We start from the raw sequence: 26,585 nt of genomic DNA, 5'->3' as shown, positions 1-26,585 counted from the left end.
TCTCTCATAATATACATTGTACTTTGCTATATAAAAAAGTGCAGTAATATTGCAGTGAATTCTCATGCCAGGTTGTAACAAAGTGCCCGCCCCTGTGTATATTATCTGTTATGTGTTGCGTGTGGTGTGTTTAAATGTTGGTGTATAGACATTGGTACACGGGATATAAACGGGTCTGTGTAACACGAGTGTTTAAAAATGTATATGTGTATTTAGGCACGAGGATTGCACAGCACTTCACGTGCAAGTAAAATGTAGTAATATGTGAGCACGGGGAATTGCACTTTATTAATTCACGTGCTGGGATTCAAGTGAATAATTAATTGGTAATTGAATCCCAGCACAATAGTATATATAGATGCACGTTGTCACATACTGGCGGTTGGGTGTTCGGTGAGCAGAGAACGGGATTGGAGACGGAGGAAATATAGTAGTAGTAGTAATAATAATAATAATAACAGAAAGTATCTGCTCACCGTGTTTGTCAGTGTCTGTCCGTGCACCGTTTTGTTAAGTTTAGTCTGTTTTTGTTTGTCTATTTATTTTGGCGTAAAGTGCCGTGTCCTGTGTTTTCGTGTTTGTTTAAACCTTTTATTTTTGTAATAAACCGGCGCCAACAGGCGTCTTCATCATTTCATTTCACATCATCGTCTTTGTATATTTCATTCCTTCCTGGTTCTGACGCCGCCCACTTCGGCCGTCTCTGTGACACGTGGTGTCCTGCGTGGGATTTAACAGCGCCTCCAAGCGTCAGACCAGGAGAGGTTTTTTTGTGTGGGAGAAAAAAAAAAAAAAAAAGGGGGCGTCTTTGGATTACAAAAAAAAAAAAAGAAAGAAATGGGGAGAAGCAGGAAAGAGGATAAAGAGGTGAGGGACAGGGAGGAGGAGTGCCGCCTAAGGGCCAGACATCCCCGGCGATGTAACCAGTCCTTGCCGGGGTGCCTCCTCTGCAACCAGGACCATCTCTTTGCCAATTGTCCCTTCCGCTGCCCCTACCAGGAGGGAGAGGAGGAACTGCCACAGAAGAGGAAGGCAGAGGACCCACCACTGTCTCCAGAGCCGCACCAGTCTCCTGCAAGCGAGGGAGAGCCGCACCAGTCCCCTGTAACAAGGGGAGACTACATGCCGCTCCCACCTCCACCACCAGGAGACTACACGTCGCTTCCACCTCCACCGGCAGGCGCAGAGCAGCAGGAGCTGCCTCTGCCTCTGCCTCCTCCACCGGCAGGCGCAGAGCAGCAGGAGCTGCCTCTGCCTCTGCCTCCTCCACCGGCAGGCGCAGAGCAGCAGGAGCTGCCTCTGCCTCCTCCTCCCCCAGCAGAGGGTGAATGCCTGCAGACCAGCAGAGGGTGAATGCCTGCTGGGTCCCCGTCCCCCAGCAGAGGGTGAATGCCTGCAGGGTCCCCGTCCCCCAGCAGAGGGTGAATGCCTGCTGGGTCCCCGTCCCCCAGCAGAGGGTGAATGCCTGCTGGGTCCCCGTCCACCAGCAGAGGGTGAATGCCTGCTGGGTCCCTGTCCACCAGCAGAGGGTGAATGCCTGCTGGTATCACTTCCCCCACCAGCAGAGGGTGAATGCCTGCTGGTATCACTTCCCCCACCAGCACCATCATGCCTGCTGGGTCCCTGTCCACCAGAGCAGAGCTGGAGCCTGCTGGTGCCTCCCCCTCCATCAGGGGGAGAGGAGCAGGAGCTGCCTCTCCCTGCACCAGAAGGGCCAGGACTAGATGCTGGCGGTCCTCAGCAGCCCTTGCATAGGCTGCTGAGGGAAGCACGGGGAAGAACCTCCCGGCTGCAGTGGCCGAAAAGAGGGCCAACACCCGCACCCCAGCTTGTCCTGACTGCCAGCCTCGCTTCGCCCAAGGATGCCAGCCTCGCTCTGCCTCGCCCGGGGTTGCCCGCCGCTCTGCCTCGCCCGGGGTTGCCCGCCGCTCTGCCTCGCCCGGGGTTGCCCGCCGCTCTGCCTCGCCCGGGGTTGCCCGCCGCTCTGCCTCGCCCGGGGTTGCCCGCCGCTCTGCCTCGCCCGGGGTTGCCCGCCGCTCCGCATCACAGCCGGAAGTACTGTGGTCGGAACCCCACCAAGGGGAGCTGCCGGCGCAGAAGAAGGGGGAAGGTCAGGAGACCACACCCCAAGCAGCCTTTCCGCTGCTAGGACTACCCTGGCAGGAGAATGCTACCCTGCTGACAGCATTACGACCTGTGGGCCCCTGGAAGCCTCTGGTCCTGGCCAAGGACTTTGGGCGGGACTTTTGGGCTTTTAAGGGGGGAGGTGGCCATTGAGGCCATGTGTGCTTTGCACAGGAGGGGGTATATGTAACAAAGTGCCCGCCCCTGTGTATATTATCTGTTATGTGTTGCGTGTGGTGTGTTTAAATGTTGGTGTATAGACATTGGTACGCGGGATATAAACGGGTCTGTGTAACACGAGTGTTTAAAATGTATATGTGTATTTAGGCACGAGGATTGCACAGCACTTCACGTGCAAGTCAAATGTAGTAATATGTGAGCACGGGGAATTGCACTTTATTAATTCACGTGCTGGGATTCAAGTGAATAATTAATTGGTAATTGAATCCCAGCACAATAGTATATATAGATGCACGTTGTCACATACTGGCGGTTGGGTGTTCGGTGAGCGGAGAACGGGATTGGAGACGGAGGAAATAAGTATAGTAGTAATAATAATAATAATAACAAAGTATCTGCTCACCGTGTTTGTCAGTGTCTGTCCGTGCACCGTTTTGTTAAGTTTAGTCTGTTTTTGTTTGTCTATTTATTTTGGCGTAAAGTGCCGTGTCCTGTGTTTTCGTGTTTGTTTAAACCTTTTATTTTTGTAATAAACTGGCGCCAACAGGCGTCTTCATTTCATTTCACATCATCGTCTTTGTATATTTCATTCCTTTCTGGTTCTGACGCTGCCCACTTGGCCGTCTTTGTGACACAGGTACAGAATGAATTTTGGATTTCAATTGAGGAATTAACACAAGGTACAAGCATGCAATATATTTCATGAACACACAAGGAACATTTATGTACATGACTTTGGCCAACTGATTGCATTGGTCAAGTGATAACATTTTAACAGGCAGCAGGCAGGTAGGATTCACAGAAACACATAAATGAGTTAAAGCACATAAAGGAACTTATGCTCAATAAACAAGGGACAAGCCTTCCTGCCTCTTAATTACATGTACTGTTCTTATAGCAGAATGTATAGCTTAGACCTGGGAAACTAGCCTGAAACTAGAACTTATTGAAAACTGTAGGCCATATTCACAAACAGTTTATGAACTGACTACTAATGTTACAGAACTATCTAGAAACGATGTATCCCAAAAATAAAAAGATTAGGCTTTTTTAAATAAGGGGGTCGCACGGGACTAAAGTCATTAAAAAGGGGGTCCCAACTTCAACAAAATGTTGGATCATGGGCTCATATTATTAAATCATTTTACTTATTAACAAGAGTAACATTGTTTTTGTGAGGTGTAAAATCTATGGGTGAAGCACAATAGTAGGCTTACTCTGCCTTAGACAGACAAAAAATAACATTTGGGTAAAAAATACATTTAGACATAACATATACAAAAAAGCTAGACTGTGTTTTTAGAAGTCTCTTCTTTGGGCCAAGATTCTGATATCAGTGTGGGATTTTTACACTGACAGTTGATTAAGCATAAACTAAACATTTTTATACAGCCAGTTATAATATATATATATATATATATATATATATATATATATATATATAAAACATGGCTGATTGGAAAAATAACTACCTCTGATTTGATTGGTTAAACAGTATCACATGACCGTGTGTGTGTGTGTGTATATATATATATATATATATATATACACATACACACATATATATATATATATATATATATATATATATATATAGGGATCTATATATTATATATATATATATATATATAATATATATATGCGAATACCATGGCTTAAATACCAATGAGCCGGTTCACACTGTATAATTCACTATGCACCACTACATTCTAAATTCCATGATAAACTGCCATTTTATTTGTTATTAGTTACAAAACCATTGCCAAAAATGAGTGGCATTTCACTTATTTCCTTTAATATATTTGGGGATGAAAATCCACATAACTGTTACAACACCAACTTTCTGAGTGAAGACAGCAGTCCATCTTAAAAAAAATAACGAAATAAAATAAGTGCACCAGCAAGAACAGACACAACAGTTGATGAGGAACAGCTAAATGAAATGGAAGAAAACAACGATTGAAAAAAAAAAAACACACAAATAAAAAAACTACTGCACGGGCTGGTTAATGTACTTAAAGAAAAAAAAAATATGGACATTCATTTTATAGAAATAAATCCAAAAAAATCTCAACAACATAAGGGAATTTTATGCCAGTGCAAGAAGTTAAACTAAGGACCAGTATTCAGTCTCCAGGTTTATAACGCTGAGCTGGATTAAACACATATTTTAACAGTAGAAGTTTCACAATAAAAATGCTCTTGCCGCCTCAAAGTGTTGAATAGGTTGTGTAAATCAAAGGAAAAAAAAATCCCATTTAAAAGCATCAAGATTTCAGGTTGTAACACAACAAACTGTGAAAACATCCAAGGGGGGTGAATACTTACTCACTTAGGTGAATACTTAGGCACTGTATATATATATATATATATATATATATATATATATATATATATATATATATATATATATATATATATATACACACTGAGTGTACAAAACATTAGGAATACCTCCCTAATATTGAGTTGCACCCCTTTTTGCCTGCAGAACAGCCTCAATTCATCGGGGCATGGACTCTACAAGGTGCCTAAAGAGTTCCACGGGGATGCTGGCCCATGTTGAGTCCAATGCTTCCCACAGTTGTGTCAAGTTGGCTGGTAGTGGATCTCTACTCCAAATAGTTTGTTCCATCTCATCCCACAGATGCTCATTTGAATTGAGATGTGGTTACTGGGCAGGCCACTGCAGTAAGCTGAATTCACTATCATGTTCGTGGAACCATTCCTGAACAATCCTAGCCTTGTGGCATGGGGCACTATCCTGTTGAAAAATTCCATTAGCAGATGGATAAACTGCTGCCATGAAGGGATGCACCTGATTGGCAATGATGTTCAGATATCCTGTGGCATTTATCAAGGGGCCCAATGTGTGCCATGAAAACCCCACACCATCACCACCAGCCTGTAATGTCGACACGCAGCATGATGGATGCATGTACTCATGTGGTTTTCTCCATACCCTAGTCCTCCCATCAGCGTGAAACAGCTTTATCAGACCAGGCAATGTTTTTCCAATCTTTCAGTGTCCAGTGTTTTCGTTCCTTAGCCCACTGCAACCGCAGTTTCTTGTGTTTTGCTGAAAGAAGTGGAACTGTTAGGTCGCTGGCTGCCATACCCACACCTCGTGTCAAGGTACAATGAGTTGTGCATTCATTTATGGGTCTTTTGGCCCCGGACTGGACTGTCAATTGACTTACTGTAGCCCTTCTGTTGCTCTGCACAATTCGTGTCAGCCTTCTTTGGCCGTCTGTTGCTCTGCACAATTCGTGTCAGCCTCCTTTGGCCTCTTTCATCAATGAGCCGTTTTCGACCACTGGCCTGCCATTGGCTGGATGTCCTTTGGGTGGTTGACCATCCTTGATACACACAGGAAACTGTTGAGAGTGAAAAACCCAGCAGCGTTGCAGTTCTTGACACACTCAAACCGGCGCTCCTGACATCTACTACCATACCCTGTTCAAAGGCACTGAAATCTTTTGTCTTGCCCATTTACCCTCTGAATGGAATACATACACAATTCATGTCTCAATTGTTTCAAGGCTTAAAAATCCTTCTTTAACCTGTCTCCCCTTCATCTACACTGATTGAAGTGGATTTAACAAGTTACATCAATAAGGGATTATAGCTTTCACCTGGATTCACCTCGTCAGTCTATTTTATGGAAAGAGCAGGTGCTCCTAATGTTTTGTACACTCAGTGTGTGTGTGTATCGAAATAATCAAGTTAGAAGGTTGTTGTACTGCTTTCACATTTTTAAAATAGTCAGTTTGAGAAATAAACTTTGTTCAACAGCTGGCCCTGCTTTAGTAAAAAGCTCACGCTACATACTGTTTTACATAATCGTAACGTTGCTCTTAAATTAGTGTGGCTGATTCTTTGACTGAAGAGATATTATCAGCCCAACATCTAACCATGGAATCTTGTGCAATTAAATCACTTAAACTCCTGACAGTAAACAATGTAACAAAATCTACTGGGATGCCAAACGCAAGAGATGAAAATAATCTTTTTGTGTTGACAAAACTTTATTTAGGCACTCTGCAATTTGACTGCTGAAAGATGACACTTTGTTTATTGGAGTTCACAAAGACAACTTTTTTCAGCTTGGTACGGTAACCTTTTCACATCCTTGTTTGTTTAATTCTTGCTATTTTTGCTGCATTACAGCCCTTCATTAATTGTGTTAAGTTTTCAGGGCATTTTGTTAATGGCACGTGTGCAAGACACAAACCTTAAGTGTATTTTTATTTGTTGCTGTTCTTGTTAAACATTTCCTAAACAACTGTTTATTTTAAGCTACTTTTTTTTACTCAACAGTACTCACACGTTTGGTCACCATCACAACTGTTGCAAGAAACTGGGGTTCCCATATATATGGGGTTCATGTATTCTGCTGGTGTTAATATACCTGATGAAGACACGTTAGTGTTGAAACCTGTTGTTTATTTTACTACTATGTCCTTTTTTAAATAAATAAAGAGATTTTGGAAAAGAATATAAACAAGCGAGAGTCAAGTATTTAAACTTCTTTGAAAATGATGAATTTCCTTTGACAAGCAATTTAAATATAGTTTGGCTGAAAGAAATTGGAATGCTTGCATTGCCATAGAGACTCTACTTTCATTGTTTGTGTGTGTGTGTGTGTGTGTATATATATATATATATATATATATATATATATATATATATATATATATCATAGTATGTATCGCGCTATTACGGGTGGGCAAGGGGGGGCACTTGCTATGACACTCACAGAAGATAATGAAGCTCCCGTCTCAGAGCAGCAGGACATGGTCACGTGAAACACAGGCACCAGTATCTGAGCATTCGGAAAGGGATCCATTTCACGGTTTTGCAAATTGTTTAAGATTCATTGAAAACGGACCATAATAACCAGATACTTCATTCCCAGAGAGTAGAGGGAGGATATTTAGAAAAGAATGGTATGTAATCTACCCTTGACTTGAATACAGTTCAGCACTAGCTGGATCTTTTTTTTTTGGGGGGGGGGGGGGGGGGGGGGGGGGGGGATTTGGTGGAAATGACACGTCTTTGAAAGTGCAGAGAAAATCTTTCGAATGAGAGGATTTTCAAATTGGAAAAAGGCAACAGACAGATTTAACAATCACCAAAAAAGTACTGCTCATGTTTCTGCAGTAGTGAAGCTTTCTGCTTACAAAGATTCCCAAAAGACCGGTAACGTTACTTCTAAAATAAATTCAGAACATTGCAGGCAAGTTGAAACAGGCAATACTTAAAAGCTGTGTGCCAGTTAAATGTTCTGTGGACGAGCCAGTGGCCATGATGAGAGTGTGGGTTCATCTAATCGTGGGATATTCAAGGCCTTTGATATTTTTTTTATATCTATCCCCTGATCTGTGTCCAGGAGTTCTTTTGAAAGCACCTTGGTGTTCATGGTTGAGCCTTTGCTTTGAAATGCATGACCCAGCAGAGGGAACCTAAAGGACCAGCTGAATTTATCCTGAAATTATGTGAATCACTACAATTTAACACAGGTGGAGGCCACCTAACTTGGTGTGTGATTTTGAAGGCGATTGGTTACACCTGAGCTAATTTAGGATTGCTATTTCAATGGGGATGGACACTTATCCAACCAAGCTATTTCAGTTTTTATTTTTAATACATTTTCTACAACTTTCTAGAATATTTTTTTCACTTGGAAGTTGTGGGGTAGGATGTGTAGATAATAATAATAATAATAATAAAAAATAATAAATCACATAAAATTATGGTCCGATATTCCGTTATTTACACTTGTAAAACTTTCCCCCCCACATCTGACAGATATCCGTGTTGACGACGGAGTTAGACGAGTTCAATCGTGATATACTTTATATATATATATATATATATATATATATATATATATATATATATATATATATATATATATATATATATATAAATTGCCAGCTTGAGCAGATTTTGGCAGCAGTTGTCACAGACTTCACTGCTTGCTGCTTGCATCATGCCAGGGTTTTACCCTTGTGACATTGGCAAGGCCAGTCTCCCAGTAGAGGATAAGGCTGGCTGAGTTCCAGTGCAGACACCTAAGTTATCACTCCTTATTAAAGATGCTTTCTGCCCAAATAAACAGTGCTGGGTCTCAGAGCTGATGTGTGAGCGGGCTTACTCAGCTGGCGTGTTCCCCGCATGGCTGGGTAATTATAACAGCATTTCGGTAGCTTACCAAAGGTGTTTGCTTAGGTCTCTCTCCCAGAACAACAGACCCACACCGGACCAGTTAGATGAGCTGTGGATTGTTAATAAGAACCTGCTCTGTATTTCTAAGCTGACCAGACAGGCGGTGGACAGGAATCTTGCCGCTCTGATAGCCACAAGACAACAGCTGTGGCTCTCCCAGGCACAAGTGGCTGATGGAGATAAAGCGTCACTGTTGGATGCACTCATTACAACTCGGCATATTTTTTGACCCGCAGTAGAGGTTTTACTCCAGGTACTTCCTGGTACCCAAGCGGGATGACGGCCTCAGACCAATCCTCGCCCTCAGGCAGGTCAACCGAGGGCGAGTAGACAGAGGTTCAAAATGTTGACTATACGACAGTTGTTGCAGTCAAACTGGCCAGGCATCTGGTTCACCACGGTGGACTTAAAGGATGCATATTTCCACATCCTCATATAACCAGGGCATAGGAAGTACGTGTGATTCGCTTTCCAAGGAACAGCATACACGTTCCGTGTACTGCCATTTGGCGTCTCTCTAGCTTCCTGTGTCTTTTCAAAGTGCATCAAAGCTCTGAGACACAGAGGCATCAGATTGCTCAATTACCTGGATGACTGGCTCATTTGTGCTCAGGCTACAATACACATAGTGGCTCATATGGAACGCGTCATTGACCACCTTTATCAGTTGGGCTTGTCAGTGAATCGTGCAACGAGCCAGCTCTTACCCTTATATACAACCTCCTATTTAGGAGTGCTCCTGGACTCCGGGTCCATGCTGTCCACACTATCAGACGACAGTGTGCAGAGAATAGCTGCTTGTCTGAAACATTTTCACCTCAACAAGAAGGTCAAAGTAGTGACATTCCAGAGGCTTCTGGGCTTAATGGCAACAGCTTTCTAGACCCTTCCTTTGGGTCTTTTGTACATGCACCCTTTCCAAGCCTGGTTCAACAGCAAGGTTTTTCAGCCCGCATTGAACCATGGATGCCTGCTGACAGTGTCTCAGCACTGTCTGGAGACTCTTTCCTGGTGGACACAGCCTGCTCACCTGCACTTAGGCATAGCATTGGGCAACGTCACCAGAAGGAAGGTCATCACCACGTCTAGGCTGGGGCACTGTGTGAAATGGCAGGGGAGCGCAAGGGGTATGGAACGGGGTATGGCAAGGGCTCTATACAAATGAGCTGTAGGCAGTGTTTCTAGCCTTGCAAATTTTTTTACAGGAGGTTCAAGGGAAACATGTGCTTGTCCGGATGGACAACACTACCGTGGTGGCTTTTATAACCACCAGGGCGGCCTCGGGTCCCCCAGTCTCCATCGAGTAGCCCGCAAGCTGTTGCTCTGGGAACATGATTACCTCCTCTCCCTACGAGCAGTACATCTGCTTGGGGTGGACCTGTTTGCTTCCCAGTATTCAACCCATTGTCCCCTCTGGATCTCCACAACAGGGGCCGGGGACCCGCTAACAATAGATACCTTAGCACACCAGTGGCCGAAGCAGCTGCTGTATGCCTTCTGCCACTAGCCATTCTCCCGCTGTGTCTGGAAACGATCAGGCAGGACTGGGCCAGGGTGCTATTAGTAGCTCCTTAATGACCCAGGAGACTGGTTTTCAACCTTGATATAGCTCCTGAGTGGTCAGCCGTGGAGATTGCCGAAACACCAGACGCGGGGGACATTGTGGCATCCAGACCCAGAGCCTACAGCTTTGGGTCTGACTCCTGAATGGTGACATTTGAGCCATCTAGCGTTTTCTAATACAGTCATAGACACCCTACAGAATGCCAGAGCAGTGTCCACTTGTTCACAGTATGGGTACAAGCTGGGTGTGTTTCAAACATGGTGCCTGCCCAAGAGTTTTGTCCCCATGACCTGTCCCATGGTAATGATAATGCAATTTTTACAGGACCTACTTGATGAGGGGGAAATTCCCCTCTACATTAAAGGTCTTTTTGGCAGCCATTTCGGCTTGCCATACTAAGATTGATTCAGTCTCCCCAGGAGCCAGGGCGAAAGTTACGCTTCGCAGCAATCCTGCTTTTTTACTAAAAACCATCTCGGCCTTCCACATTAATCAAACAGTGAAGGTCAAGGCTTTTCACCCCCCTCCTTTCCAGTCTGACAGGGAGAAACAGCTCAATACGCTTTGTCCGGTGCAGGCTTTACTTTATTATGTGGAGCCAGTTTGAACAGATAATACTGACTTTGAGCGAGCCAAGTTGCCCCCTCCAGAAAAAAACTCACTGCCCATTCTACCAGGGGCATGGTAACTTCGTGGGCTTTGTTTCAGGGCACATCAGGGACATTTGCGAACCAGCGGTGTGGGCTACTCCTCATACTTTTATTCAGTTCTATCGGCTGAGTGTCGTGAATCTGCAAAACCCTTAGGAATGAGTTTGTTAAGGGCAGCCTCAGGGTCAACCCTTACAACATAAACATAAAGTTGAGTTCTCAAATATTTTAACTTCAGCTACTTGTAGTGTGGTTTCTAATGGTAACCTGCAAAGTAGCCTTGGCCGAGCTTGTGGCATTCTAGTTGTCTGCAATAATTGCCTTGCGACAGCTTTGGTATTTCTAACAATGAGGTAATGATTACATTTCGTACTTGATATGGAACGTTAGGTTATTATCATAAGTCTGGTTCTCTGAAATAGAAACATAACCATTTACATTAAAGGTCACTTCATCTATGATTGCAGCAGTCTTGAAGGAAAAATTATATTGAGATCTGTGCTTGCAGTCTATTTGTGTCCTCAGGGCGGGCATGACTGCATCACAGGCTGTGACAAGCAGTTTTGTTATATCTATTCATACCCATTAGGTAATGATTACATTTTTATTTCAGGGAACCAGGGTTATGATGTCAACCTAACATTACCTTCACTGCTAATAAAAAAGGTGATTTGTTAATTTAATGATAACACTATTAATAATAAATGAATCATGATTATAGCAGCAGTTAAGTATTCTGTAAATATTTCATCTAATAGTTTAAAAGTACAATGTAGAGCACAGGCAGTATATACAAACCAATGGAATACCGTGTGTATGTATGTATGTATGTATGTATGTATGTATGTATGTATGTATGTGTGTGTTTAATAGAAAGAGAAATCATGCAGTCTCCAGTCATATGCGGTTTTTACGATCATGTTGTATTAAGTTCTAGCCAGAATTGTAGATATGTATTATTGCCATAGCCTTATCTTTTCACCTATTGATTCACCCCATTGCCACTGTACTTTATGCATACATGCATCCCTTCCTGCGTCTAAGCTTACAAATTGCTAAAACAAGTGAACAAATCTCATTCATAACCACAAGTATATAAAAGTCAAAAATATTTTAATAACTACAAATATTGCATTATCTAGGTAGTCTCTGTATCGTCGGCATCACAGCTGCGGTCTGTTAAATGTCTGTTTCAGTGAGTTATAGTCTTTCGTTAATTAAAACCCTCCTTTTTCAAGTGCAAATTAACTCCTGATACATTATGACAATTAACACAGATTGTCTTTAAATTCTCAAGTAAACCAAATAAATAGTCGCAAGAAGCACTGCTCATTAAGATATTAACATTATTTTGTAAATCAACATAATTTCATAAATCACATTAGCATGATTATTTAATAACAAGACAGACATAACGACCTCTTGAAAATGCCAAAATCAACGCAACATTATGAGTTGTTGATTAATACTGTAGTTATCATTTATGAACTTTTGAAAATCCTGCCCATTATTTCAAAGACCACAACATTTTTTCTGTGTCTTACAAATCTAGTTCTTCTAATAAAGAAATCCAACCAAATAAAATTGTGCTCAGCACACACTTTTATTTTAAACAGATTGAATATATACACTTGATTATGTGCTATATGATGTACATTTAAAGCTTTATTGGCACAATTGTATTCTTGGCTTTTCTAATTGCACATGTTCAAGCTTTGTTGCTTGCCTCAGCAATTCACGCCCTACTCGCAGTCAATTCTTCTGGACAAAATCCAAGGACTGTGCAGCTTTCCTTGGGCTGGGAAAATATTACCTCAAATACTGATGGTTGTTACACTGCCACAGATGAGAAAATATTTATCTAGTGTTAAAAATATGTGGATTTTGTCATTGGAAGACTGTTTTAACTGAAACATTCCAACGAATAACCAGTTCCCATACAGAAAAAATATTGTGACAAGGATGTCGGATGGGGGATTTTGAGGAGCTCATTGGCAGATAGACTGGGGTTTGAGGGAGTGAATAGCGAGTTAGGTCACTGGAATGGGGGTGGAGATGAGGGTTGGGGGTAGGTGTTGGCACTTGTGAATGCTCCTGGAGCACCATATGTCCTGGGTGGTTTATTGTGTTTAGCAGCCTAAAATGAGAAAAGTGTGGTACCTGTTGATTTTAAATATTTTAATTACCTGAGAAGGGTAATGTGCATAGATGCAGTGATAAAACATGTATCATTATTTTAAGTATTGCTGCAGATATCAGAGGATATTAACTGGTTGACTGAATGCTAAACTTTACAGACTTCTAAAGAAACACAGTACGCATTGCCCTTCACCCATTCGTTGAATGTTATTGGATACATCAGTTGATTCTGGTGGCAGTGCTTGTACTAAGAGAAAGGGTTCCCTGAATAGCAATAGACAACAGATTATAGTTCCAACACAAGGAATCACAGCCTGGAAATTAGTGACAGGTCATTTTGAATGATATGTTCTAAGATGTTGTTGAAAAAACCTTTTGGTCTCTTTGTTTCTGCCAAAGAAACAACAAGTACAGGGTCGTCACAAAGTCTGCAGATGACCTTGCAGGGCTGCTAAGAAGAAAACAAAGCTTCTTAACCGATTTGAAGGATACCAGGGGTCAGGAGGTGGTGTGTGACCCTGTGAAAATCATGTTTGCTGTTTTTAATTTTATTTTGTTGAAAGAAACCTTCTTCAAGACAGATGCTACCTACCATGAACAAATTTCATTGATCTTTAATTTTTTTTCTTTCAAACTTTAGTGAAAAGTGGACAACTAACTAATCACCACATATATCATGAAAAAATACTTTAAATTCAGATTTGAGGGCAAGTGACTGAGTTAATGTTGTCATTTATTGTTTTTCAAAGAGTACTTTTGTTGTGTTCATGTACTGGTTATCATTCATTATTGTATTATAATATGTATTGCGATCACTTTGTAGGTGTCCCTGTATATAATTTATAGCGCTCTTCGAAGTTTGTAGATAAATCAGTGTCCCAGAATTCCTACTTTAAGAAGTCACAAAATAACACAGAGTCAATTAAAACATGAATCAATAAATATTCTTGTATATTCTTGGCTCATGCTGTGTCTCAATCAACAAAAATTATGGCTAAACAGAACAAACAGAAATGTTCCTTGCGGAAGTGAGACCTTCATGCAGGTGTAGTTGTTTGTTACTGCTTCTTCTCACCAGCGGCCTTCGAGTATTTTGTCTTGCTTTACCTAGGTCAAAGTGTGTCAACCCACATCCTGAGGAGGGTCGCTGGGACCAGGGTTATCCCGGGTATGACCCAGGTACGTGGTTTCACACTACGTAGGATTGTGACCCGGGTAGCCAGGATCCGGGTCCGGGTAGGAATGCCAGTGTGAAAGGGGCTTAAGAGAAAACTCTCCGACAGTGCTGTCAAATCCTAATCGCTTACACATATGTATAGCACAAATTACATTATAAATACATTTCTAATGTGATAAAGACTTATAACTTAAGTGTTTTATATATTTTATTAAGAAGATTGCTGGGAAATAAGGCACTGCTGTTGTCTTATGCAGCTGTCTTTTAAACCTGCTGTATTTCAACTTCACCACAATCAAGACCAAAACATGACCTAATGGTGCCAGATACAAAACAGTGTGTTATGTTTCACAACATATTTGTGACAAGATCTTGTTGCATAGTCACTGTAAAGGTAAATATTTTAAAATATTTACTTAGCACTAAATTAATTGTTGAACTTCCTGTATAATAATTGACAGAAGAAATCAAATCTGCAGTGCGGCAAAGGAAGCCAATATTTAAATTTTCTTCTCTAGGAACTATTAATGCTATAAATCTAAGTGGTAAAAAGCAGTTGTTTTAATGCCTTGTTTGCCAAATGTCTATACATTTGAACATAACAGAGGAGCTATTATTTCACAAACATTATTGTTTTATTGTGGTTCCCAGAGTAGTCAGGATTCTTTATCCTGGGGGAAATATGAATGCACTGGCAGACATCCCTTGCACATGTCTTATACATGTGTTTCTTCAGACATCCCCCTGATGTATAAAAAGAATATCAGCTTGCTCCACTGCCACTGTGTAGTTTTGTGCTTACTGATTACTTTCAGCTTGAAGGGTGACATTAAATATAGATGTTGAGTTAAGTATAGATGTTAAAACAAAAACATCAATTTTACCCTTAGTAACTCAAACTCAAGTAAAGAAATTTATAGCAGTGGCAACAAATTGTGACAATGTAATTCAATTTAGCCATTAATGCTTGCCTGCAAAAAGGCCCCACAATCTTCATGTGTTACAAGTATTGCTTGTACCAAAATCTCCAATTCCATATTGGTATATTTCAGTTTTCGCTTCTGAGCATCCTCATCACCATGGCTAGTATGAGTTTGAGGTTTGTGTGCCATTCATTTTCTTTTGGAATGTGTAGCCTACACACGGACGGTTGACCTAAACCCGTTATTTATTGTGAGAGTAATTCTCTACTGCTAATTGCAGTGAGGGGTATTTTAATTGGTTCATTGGGAATCAGTTTACCTAATTAGTCTTATAAAATATGTCGTTATTTTGACGATGAGTGTACTGAACACGCACATTACATGGCTTTTTGTGGTCGTTTTTCCCCTTTATAAATTTGGGCCAGAGTAACTATGAGGCACTTAGATATAGAGAACATTTCTGAATTCCTAAAAACTGATTTCTTGCAGGAAATCCATGTGCTGCTGACTGTCCCTTACTCAAAAGCCTCACCCCAACAAACCTAATGGATTCACATTTACAGTATTGGTTTTCATCAGATTTTAGCTTAAGTCTGAGTTGTTAATGTAAATGAAGCTTAGAACAATTATTATGCAATACAAAACCACGTTACTTGACTACTTTTAAACAATGAAAAAAATGTGGTGGAGAAGCAATGTAGACAGGCTGAATATCTGCTTTTTTTTTTCCAATGGTGAAGAGGGGCTGACTTGACTAACTGATTTAAATAATAGTAATATGAATACGCAGTTAGAAAAGACACATAATTTTGTGTTAGATTTATATAATGGGCAGCTACAAAAATGATAGACAGTTTGCAAGGAGGAATGCCGGCTGGAGCATGCTTGTATTGCAAGGGCGGGATTTCCGATGGCTTGTTTGTTTGTAATGTCCAGCTCTTCCACTTAAGTGATTGCACAGGTTTTAATTGTAATCTCTTTGTTGTTTTTTCTTCCACAGGTAAGCTCTTCAGGTGTGGCCACGGTAAGTAACCCAGGTTTGTTGCAAGTGTTGTGTAAGTGACCTGAAGCGGTTCCTTTAAAACAAGGTAAGTATCATCAGTTTCAGTTACAGTATTTGATCACTCCTACCATGTCTCTTTATTTCCAGAGAAATGCCTTCTCCTGGAAGTACTGTTCACCTGAAGTTGTATGTTTATGTGGCCAGCTGACCTCCTGTCCCTTCACTCAACACCAACCCAAATAATGAAAGTCCCAATGAAATAAATGTGTAGTCTTGTTGTCTGTTTAAAGTGGTTGCAGTATTCCCCTTTTATAAAACAGAAGTACACAGTCCTTGTGGGAATTACACTGCCTTTATCAGCCACTTCTTCACCACGTTAGGTTACAGTCCATAACGTCTCTTTTCCTCCAGGCAAAGTACAGCTGATCTTTTTGTTATTTTTAAATCAAGCAGGCCTTTACCAAGTTAATAACACCAGTGTTCTTGCTGCCATGCGCAGCTTAAGAAGAGTTCTAGGCCCGTTTGTTTACTCAGTGCTTTTGGAATCAGTATGCCTCTGAGGGCTTAGAAACACAGTCTATTTAACGCTATAGTTCACAAAGAAATAAAAAGGATTAATAAAAGTTCATTGTACTCACTGTTACTCGTAGTTCTCTGTATTTGTGTTCACACCGAAGCAATGTATTTCCATCTGGGATTAAGTTTTAGTTGTAATAATCCAGTATGGTGAAGTACTCCACTCTGTTCCACATGTAGTTATTTTGTCTCCTTAAGTTATTTAGTATGCTGTAACGTAACTCTTTCAAAACTACACAAGTGAGATATACATAGTAGGTTTAGGTTAAATACAATTTAATTTAGAATGTGCACTTACATTTACTCTCACTGCAGCAATTCCCCACACAACAGCTCATCCCCTGATCCCACAACCAAGCCAACTTACACACAGGAGTTCTGGAGCAGATGTCAAGATACCCGCCTCTGGAGGACAAATACCAGCCCTGCATGTCTACTTGAGACCACCAGGTGCCTGGCCAGTAGGGTCCGCTGAAGTGAGATGAGGAGAAACAGTAATCTGATAATTTACCTAATCTGCGGGAGATCCTGAGCCAATGTCATGCTCCCTGTGGAATCTCGAGTGAAGACCGGCAACTTCGCCACCCAGGATGCAAACTTGTGCTCCCCACATTGTATGAATGACCATGCACACTACCCAGACGTACCTTTAACAAGTGAGACACTATGGGGCAATGTTAAACTTCAGCTGGATTCAAACCAAAGCCTCCAGAGATGATGTGCTCCATGCAAAAATCAATGCTATATACTCTTCCATAATCTTATCTGGACTTTTTAGTTAGCTATTGAGGTTTGGAGTTAGAGCTATGAAGCCTGAGATAGGACAGGTGGCTTGTTTTTCATTTATTACCTCAGCTGCTGGTTTGGGGAGCTCGTGCTTGGAACAAATCCAGATGTCACAGCAAATTAATAGGATGATATGTTTTAAAACTTGCTTGACACAAATGTATTCCTGCTGTCTCTGACTGAACCTTTTTAAGCAATGATCTTATTATAAATATAATATAATAATGTGTAATATTTTACAGACATTTACAATGTACTAATAGGTATTAAGAAAGCATGAGTCCTCTTATCCCAAGGGCATACTTTCATCAGGGCTCATTTAAGGCACTTGGAGACAACCCAAATGTTTTCTGCCACTTGTCAAACTTTTTAATTTACACTAAGACTAATGAATTAGAGGAGGAGGAGTGGTATATTGGCATCAAATAAGTACAACACAAGTTAGATAACTGCAGTACAAATCATGTTAATTTCATATTTGGTGTCACCCTCTCGGCCAGCTGCAAGGAACGTGCTAGAGAGCAGTTAAACAGTTCTTAACTCGTCCACTATTGACCTTAAAAGGTAAGTAGCAGGGTTCCAAAAAAAATAGTGTTACATGTCCCCATGTTTGCTGTTTAAATAACATACCTGTAATTTCTCTTTTCATTGTTATCCTGAAAACTTTTTGCACTTCTAACTTTGAAAAAGTGCGCTGGTATTGTAAGGATTATTGCCCACGTTGTCAAACAGGTAGCTCAGCAATAACAATCCATGATGTGGTACAGAGCAGAAAAGCCAGAGCACTTGTTATGTTTTTTTTTATTATATATATATATATATATATATATATATATATATATATATATATATATATATATATATATATATATATATATATATTTAATCACACTTCCTGCAGTAATTTTGGGGACAGATTTAAAACTCCAGTTCACTAGAGCGGAAATTTGGTAAACAACTTCTAACCAGTGGCAACTGTTGCTCCAAAAAAATGGGGAGGCAGAAAAAAAGAGGCCACTAGCAGCAAAAGAATCTTATTATTCTACTGACTGACAACAACACTTATCATATTTTCTTAACATTTTGCCCAAATTCAAAGCTGTTAAACACTTTTTCTCCACCAGCCAGCACACAAAAGAAAACAGTAGTCCACTGTAATTTATTCTAATAAATTTAACTGTTACACACTGCCAATGTATGTTTAAAATGCAAGATTAACATAGCATTTAGATTTCAAGACCATGTCACTGTAACATACTGTAGCAGCGGCGTGTGGTGGGTTCTCAATGGCGGTAATGAAGACGCTACCATGAATTTCTTTTTGGCTCTAAAATGTGCCATTTAATTTTAGCTCTTTCAAAAAGATGGATTTAGCTCTTTTAAGCCCGGGACAGACAGACGTGGCATGCAAGGCATTTTGTCACCTGTACCGCTGGCTTTGCTTTCATATGGTGTTGGGCAGACCAGTGTGGGACAATACCACTAGTCCTGCTGAGCGGTACCACTCAAATCGAAACCAGAGCAATTTTTTTCTGACTGCAGCACGGTATCATTGGTGGATTAACCAATCACAGCCAAGTGCTGACAACATGTGCTTGCCAGGAAAAGTCATGAATGAAACTGCTGTCTACAGAGGTGTCCAAGCACTCAGAAGTGTTTGATCCCTCCCATATTTCATAAAATGACAGGCAAGTCAGTACTGTATACTGTACATTGCCCCTGATAAACATCCTTCCTGCAGCCAATTTGATACTGTTATCACATTTTGCCTTTTTTTTAATGATTTCTACAGTTCACTACTATTTTTACTAAATAACTGGCTGTAAAAGGAGCCATGGCAAGTGGGATTGCAACTTCCCAAGCTGCAGTGCAACCAGTACCTGGCAGTGATCGAGTGGTGACTGAACTAGCTTTTATGTTCAAAAGCTATCTTGAAGTCCAGATAGCCAGAGAAGAACGTATAGAGAAAGAGAGTGCCAAACAAGATGAACGATGTAAATGTTTACAACACCAATTTACACAGCTTCAAGGAGAGGTACATCAAAGCCTTCACGCAGGATACCCTGAGAACAGCAGTGATGGCAGGGGAACAGAGGACACTTCTATTGATATTAAACGAGGTTGCCCCAGGGGCTGGAAAGAGCCAAAACTGCTAAAATTAGAAGTCTCCGATGACATAGAGCACTTCCTAACCACCTTTGAGCTTATGGCTGTGGCTTGCGCATGGGAGAAAACTAACTGGGCCGTGAGGTTGGTTCCGCTTCTAACAGGAAAGGCCAGAAGTGCCTTTGAGGCTATGCATCCTGATGAGACAATTGACTATGAGAAAGTGAAGGCTGCTATATTAAAAAAAATATGAAATCAATATGGAGACCTACCAGCAATGGTTTAGAGAACTTTATATGTAGCTTAAAGAAATGTAAGAGAAATGGATAAAACTACACAGTAACACAGTGCAACAGATCGGTGAGACTATCAACCTGGAGCAGTTCCTGAAGATGATGAACCCCGAGGTTGGCACATGGATTAAAGAGCATGACCCATCGACTACCATGGAGGCCACCCACCTAGATGATGTCTATGCTCAACTCGGAGAGGAATGAAGGCCTACCATTACATCGGGGATCCACAACGCCAACACCGGGTAAGTCTGCAGGGTTCGGGAAGGGTTGTGGTCAATTTGTTAAAAATCAGTTTCCACCCAATCAGCCTGTTAAATCTGCTAGGGAACAAGTAATCTGCCATCACTGTGGTTAGGCAGGTCACTAAAGACCAGACTGCCCATTGAGAAAACCAAAGCCGTCAAACTTGATGTGCTACTAAAACAGTTGAGAAAGAGAGTGGGTTTGAGAATTTAGTGCCAGTCTCACTTAATGGGAAATGTGTTCTGGCTCTTCTAGATACTGGTAGTTTCCAGACTTTGTGTGCATGTTGAATAGAAAAGGTATAAAATAGTCGATGTGTACCTGGTTATTCAGGATCAGACATTTTTAGTTACTGTGGGTGTAGTTGATGAATTGCCATACAGTGTAATTTTAGGCCGAGACACACCTATACTTGGGGAATTGCTGGGAATAGCTAAATCTTGTACTGTAGTAACTACTAGAGTACAGCGTAGGAAGCAGTTTGAGTCTCTGGATGAATTGTCATTTTTTGATGCAGAGATTGAAACATCAGAAATAGGGCCTAAAAAGTCAAGGAATTAGAGACGCCAAGAAAAGTTCAAAGGAATAACTCTGCTAACTCAGAGTGAAAAGTTGAGTCAAATCCAACCTCCTATGTCTGTGGAGTGGGAAGTTCCGGACAACCTAGAACAGTTACAGAGAGCTACGAGATTGCCATGCCAGACCGTTGAAAGACAAGGCATTTTTACCATGTTAACCTTTTAAAAGCATGGTACAGACGTCCGGAGAAGCCTCAACAGCATCTCTTTATTAGAGCTGTAGAGGAGGAGGAAGACTGGACTGAGTAATACTTTTCAACAGATGATCAATCACATGGCCCAGACCTGAGCCACTTAACAGCAGATCAACAGAGAGAGAACTCAAGTTGTTAATGCCTGGCTTGTTCCAAGAAAGACCAGGTTACACTGAACTTGTGGAACATCAGATCCCACTGAAGGACATCAACCCCGTCAAACAGCATTTTTATCGAGTGCCTGAAAGGCTAATTCCGGTATTAAAGAATGAGTTGGAAATTATGAAGTCCTTGGGAGTCATCGATGCTACCAGCAGTGAATGGAGCAGCCCCATCGTACTCGTTCCAAAGAAAGATGGAAGCCTCCAATTTTGCATTGATTTTTGGAAAGTGAATGCAGTGTCTAAATTTGACCCCTATCCTAAAATCCTCATTGATGAGATGATTGAGAAACTTGGGAGAGTCAAGTTTATTACCACCATGGACTTGTGCAAGGGATATTGGTAGGTTCCCTTAGCAGCAGATTCCCGAGAATATACAGCCTTTCGTACTCCTTTTGGGCACTATCAATTTACAGTTATGCCGTTGGGCTCCATGGGGTCCCAGCAACTTTTCAAAGGCTCATGGATCGAGTTCTTCAAGGCACTCATGACTTTGCAGTTCAGAACTGTGGTCCACCCAAGACCAAGAAGGAAGTGAGTTCCTTCCTTGGCTTAATAGAATGGTACCACAGATTCATCCCTGACTTCACTAGAGTAGCTATCCTTACTGATCTGACCCAGAAGAGTGAATTGAACAAAGTGAATTAGACTGAGGCCTGTGACAGAGCATTTCAAGATCTAAAGAAATCTCTGTGTAGTGAACCTGTGTTACAGAGCTCAGACTTTTCTAAACCCTTTGTTGTCCAAACAGATGCTTCTAATGCAGGACTTGGAGCTATATTGCTGCAAGGGGAGCCAAAAAACTTGAGGCCAGTGGTGTACATTAGCCGCAAATTGTTTCCCAGAGAAACTCTGTATTCAGCAGTTGAGAAGGAGTGCCTGGCGATCAAATAGGCCCTTGATTCACTACGTTAGTATCTGATCGGCCGTGACTTTACGCTGGAGACAGATCATCAAGCATTGCAGTGGCTTGGGAAGATGAGAGACTCCAATGCTCGTATCACTCGGTGGTACCTGGCAATGCAACCCTTCCATTACATAGTCAAGTACAGGGCAGAAGCCCAGAACCAAACTGCAGCGTTTCTTTCTCTTGTCCCTATAGAACATGTGAAAGATTAAGGAGGGGGATATGTGAAGGTTAGCCCCTCACATTGTGGATATTGCAATGGACTGCAAAGACTTTCCTTTAATTGATTATATCCTGTATTATCTGTGTCTAACAAGAGAAAAAAAAACACTATTCACTTACCTGTTGCATAGGGTCCATAGGCCTGAAAAACAAAACAAATTTCAAGTAAATGTTCTGTACATGCAGTTGTACTGGGAGGGTGCACACTTCCAAGACAATGCATTGCAGTAACTGTTGCTAATATAACTTTTTAAAACCAAAATTATTTTATTAAGCATTTGTTTGAATGCATGGTTTAGCCTACCTGGAGTGGGGTGTGGTGCTGAGGTCCTCCTTTTTGTTTGTTACAGGAAGTGGGGAAACAGCCATATTGTGGAGGGAATCTTCTAATAACTTCCCTGGGTACCAACTTCCTGTAGTCAGGGCAGTACCATTGTGAATTAAAGAGGGGATATCTGATTTTAATTAAGTATCCCTCTGCTTGTTTAAAGCTGTAGTTTTTAATGCACATGCTTGTTAATGTTTATTTAGGTATTCTTAGATTTATACAGGATTTTTGAAATACGATGGTATTTATTTATAATTATAAAATGTTTGGATTACTTCTCCATAACCACCTATGTAGTTAGTTCAGTCTTGGCTCAGTCTGGGTTTGCTTTCCTTTTGTTTGAACCTGGGGATAGTTTGGAGCCAGTAATGATCTCCATATTTGAGCTGAGTATAGCGCCTGCTTTAGGTGAATTATAGTTGATTGTAAATAGTTTAGATTGTTTGTGCCTTGTTCTTTTCTAAAAAAAAAAAAAAAAAAAAAAAAAAAAGAAAGTTTGTTTTTTTGTACAATTAGTGTTTTTTTTTTTTTTTTTTTCTTAAATAGATATAATTTGGGTTTGCACCAAACTTCAACTGTTCCTGAGTGTTTCCCTGCACAATAACACCAGCCGCTGGTGGCACTGTGTGTGTGTGTGTGTGTGTGTGTGTGTGTGTGTGTGTGTGTGTGTATATATATATATATATATATATATATACACTAACATTTAAAAAAAAAATTCTGGCTCAAACTAAGCTCTTCATTAAATACTAATTGAAAGTTATGTTAACAGTTCATAAAGTCATTGTGTCTGTATGTACGTGTGTGTGTGTGTGTGTGTGTGTGTGTGTGTGTGTGTGTGTGTGTGTGTGTGTGTGTATTATACTAACTGTCAGCATTCGCTGCGGGACATACATTGATTTTAATTGAAATTATTGTTCCACTTGTATTTTAATTGTTGTACAGTTGCACTTAATTTAATGTACATGTCTCCTGTCAACCCCACACCCTCTTTGTGTGATCCTCTTGTGTTTTTATCACACCCAGTGTGTTACGCTTGTTCTCTGCTTAGTTCAGCGCTTATAAATACTACTGTTAGTTAGTAGTCACCGTTGCAGAGCAAATAAAAAAGCAACACATTGAAATTTCATTTGCTTCTCGTCCTTCTTTGCTGAACCTGTGTGCACAAATGCGGCAATATGATTTTATTAAAGACAGTTATTTTATTTATTTTTTTATCCCTGTAACTTTATTCTCCCGCTGTCATTTTCTCTGTGATTTTGAATGCATTGACCTTGACTGCTCCGTGATTTACATCCAAATTTTCTATGACAAACTCCTAGCCCTATTTATGAATGATGCATGAGAACTACTGGATCATTATAACCAGCATTATTATCATAATAATAATAATACTTTGAATCATGTAGCTTTTTTCCCGCAGGATGTTTCAAGCTTCCACCCCTTCTGACAGCACGCACACCAGGTCCACTGGACGGATGAGGAAACTCGTTCCCTCCTCCAAATTATTGCGAACCTGGGGGTTATGGATGAACCGTATCGATCTCGCTAAAGAAATGCCACCATTTTCACCAGTATTACCGGTGCTCTGGTTGAACTTGGTATAAACAGAACACTCCTGCAGGTACTAGATAAATTCAAGAAACTGAAATAATGACCTGCAGGAGAGACAACGCCTGCAGTCCTCCGGTCAAAGCTTGAGGCCCCAGTTTTGGTTCTGGGAGGAAATGCATCAGTTAATGGGTGACCGACAAGTGGCAGTGGCAGTGGCATTGGACCATTTACTGGAATCCTCACCCTCCCAGTCATCCTGTGAAATACCAGCCCCATTAATAGAGTCAGCAATCATTTACTTTTCAAAAACTAAAATATGCTGCAATTGTAAAATACGGAAATCTATATTATTATTTTCTTCTTCTTGGCAGCATGAACCATTTTAACTGCAACTCCTTTGCATTCTAGACAGATGGGGGGGGTGGGGTGGGGGGGTGGGGTGGGGGGGGGCGTAACCTTCTCTTCAACCCTGCCTAGCGTGTAAAACCTCATGTAAACCCCTATGCATTATTTGAACGATATCCTTTATGACACAGCATCTCTTTTCAGCGCATTTGGTGATATTTAAATAAATCCTCCCTTTATTTTATTATTATTGAGGTCGTTTGCATTTGGACGATTAAATTCTCTCTCTAAAATAAACTCTCATGTAAACGTGGAAGCAGAACTGTCATGACCATAAAACAGCAAGATCTGTTTCACGCTTTTCAGTTTTTGCTTGTAAATTGCCCCACTGTTCCCTTTTACGCTCCAAGCCACACTGTGTCAATCCACCATGCCCAATTGCTCATCGATTGAATCCATGGAAAAACACTGGCTTTGACTGATGTGCAACTTGAAACACCTCTGTGATTGTCCTTCCCAAGCTGACTGTAAACTTAAGATATATTCCATCTTGGTGCAGATGTTACACCAGGGATGACTGAATGAGCACTCCAGTAGTACTCTCCCCCATCTTCCATCACACTCTACTCTCTCTCTCCTCTTGCACCGACGCAAATACTGCAACACCACCTACCGGCTGGCGTAAGAACAGGTCCAATAGCAAATAAAACATTTTCTTTCTAGTCTGCTTTTAACATTGCTTTCGCTTTTCAAGTAATACACAGACCCACCTGTCAGGTGCTTTCTTCCCTAACAAAGCCAGGATGCTTTGAACTTAAATGTTTTTAATTACATTTTAAACTGGGAAGCAATACAAGTTTTGCTTGTTGACAACACATTCCCCATTGAGGGTGACAAAAGTTGCCAAAGACATGGAAAAAGTTAATGAGAAATGAGAGAGTAGAAAATGTGTGACTAAGGTGCGTATAATAATTAGTATAGTTATGTGCTGTTTTCTTTAACTAGTTGAGGTTTAAATGTTGTAATTTTGTCTGTTGCATAGCACTAGCATTTTCCATCCAGGCTACCGTACAATAGCCATAGGCTATTAAACTTTCTGATGCAACAGAGAAATCTCTGTGCCTCAGCCACTCCTCTCATTGTTCCAATTTTTAACAGGTGCCTGTAAAACTTACCATGCATGCCAATAGGAGTGTCTGTGAATTACAGAGAAGGATGTGGGCAAGTAAGAACATAAAGATTACAGAATTATAATATTTCCTGATATTTGATGTCAATCTTTGCATTCAATGTCAGACAACCATTGAATGCAAAACAGACAACAGCTACACAAGTCTAATGAAGGCACAAAGTTCCTGGTTTTGTGCTTCATTGTTTATTTTCACTGTAAGAGAAAACCCCATTGCACTCACACACATCTGGACTCAACTCTCAATATTCTTTCAGAGGTCTGTGTAGACAACACTGGACCCATATTTTAATCACCATAATCTGTCTTTTAAACCTATCCACTATTCCAATTAAAATCATGTTCTTTCTGTATTTTTTATACAAATTTTGCAAAGCAACACATTAACCTTCATGTTGTATCCTTGGGAATACAGAAATTGCCTGACAAAAAAAGCCCACCTACTGTACACAAATGCTTCAAATGACATTTTATTAGTGCTTGTTTACTGTTCCCTTGCTGCATCTTTTTATGATCTTGTAATCTTTCTGAGTGGTTCTTATTGCAATTACTCAAATATTGTGTTTGATCATTTGCCTTGTTAAGATGCTTGTAACGTAAGCTAGACCAGCCAAACTGTCATTATATTAGTAAGTACTAGCATCTAAGCAGAGAAAAAGCAGGAGGCATTAAGCCCCCAGCAGCACTAGAATCGTATTGTTGTATTCTGACTAACAACACTTTTATTGTAATAAACTTTAGTGTTACACACTGCAAGTGTATATTTAAAGATGCATTGTATACAACATTAAAATAGGATATAGATTTCAAGACAACTTCACTTTAACATACTTTGCATAAAATATTTTCTAAACAAAGTTGTTAAGGCATGAGAAAGGCAGACAAAAATCAAGTACATCCTATTGACTTCATTTGTTACACCTAAATAAATGACCAACAAAATAATGATATACCGTTCTGCACATATGAAACATATTTATTTAATAAAAAGGATGCAATTCAGCCAAACTTTAATCTTGGAGCAAGGTACATTACAACTCAAAGAATCAGTACTCTTAATAATAATAATAATAATAATAATAATAATAATAATAATAATAATAATAATA

This window comes from Polyodon spathula, chromosome 6, assembly GCF_017654505.1.
Source record: "Polyodon spathula isolate WHYD16114869_AA chromosome 6, ASM1765450v1, whole genome shotgun sequence".
Classification (NCBI taxonomy): domain Eukaryota; kingdom Metazoa; phylum Chordata; class Actinopteri; order Acipenseriformes; family Polyodontidae; genus Polyodon; species Polyodon spathula.
The sequence above is the reverse complement of the archived record's forward strand: the minus strand, read 5'-3'. Positions refer to the sequence as shown.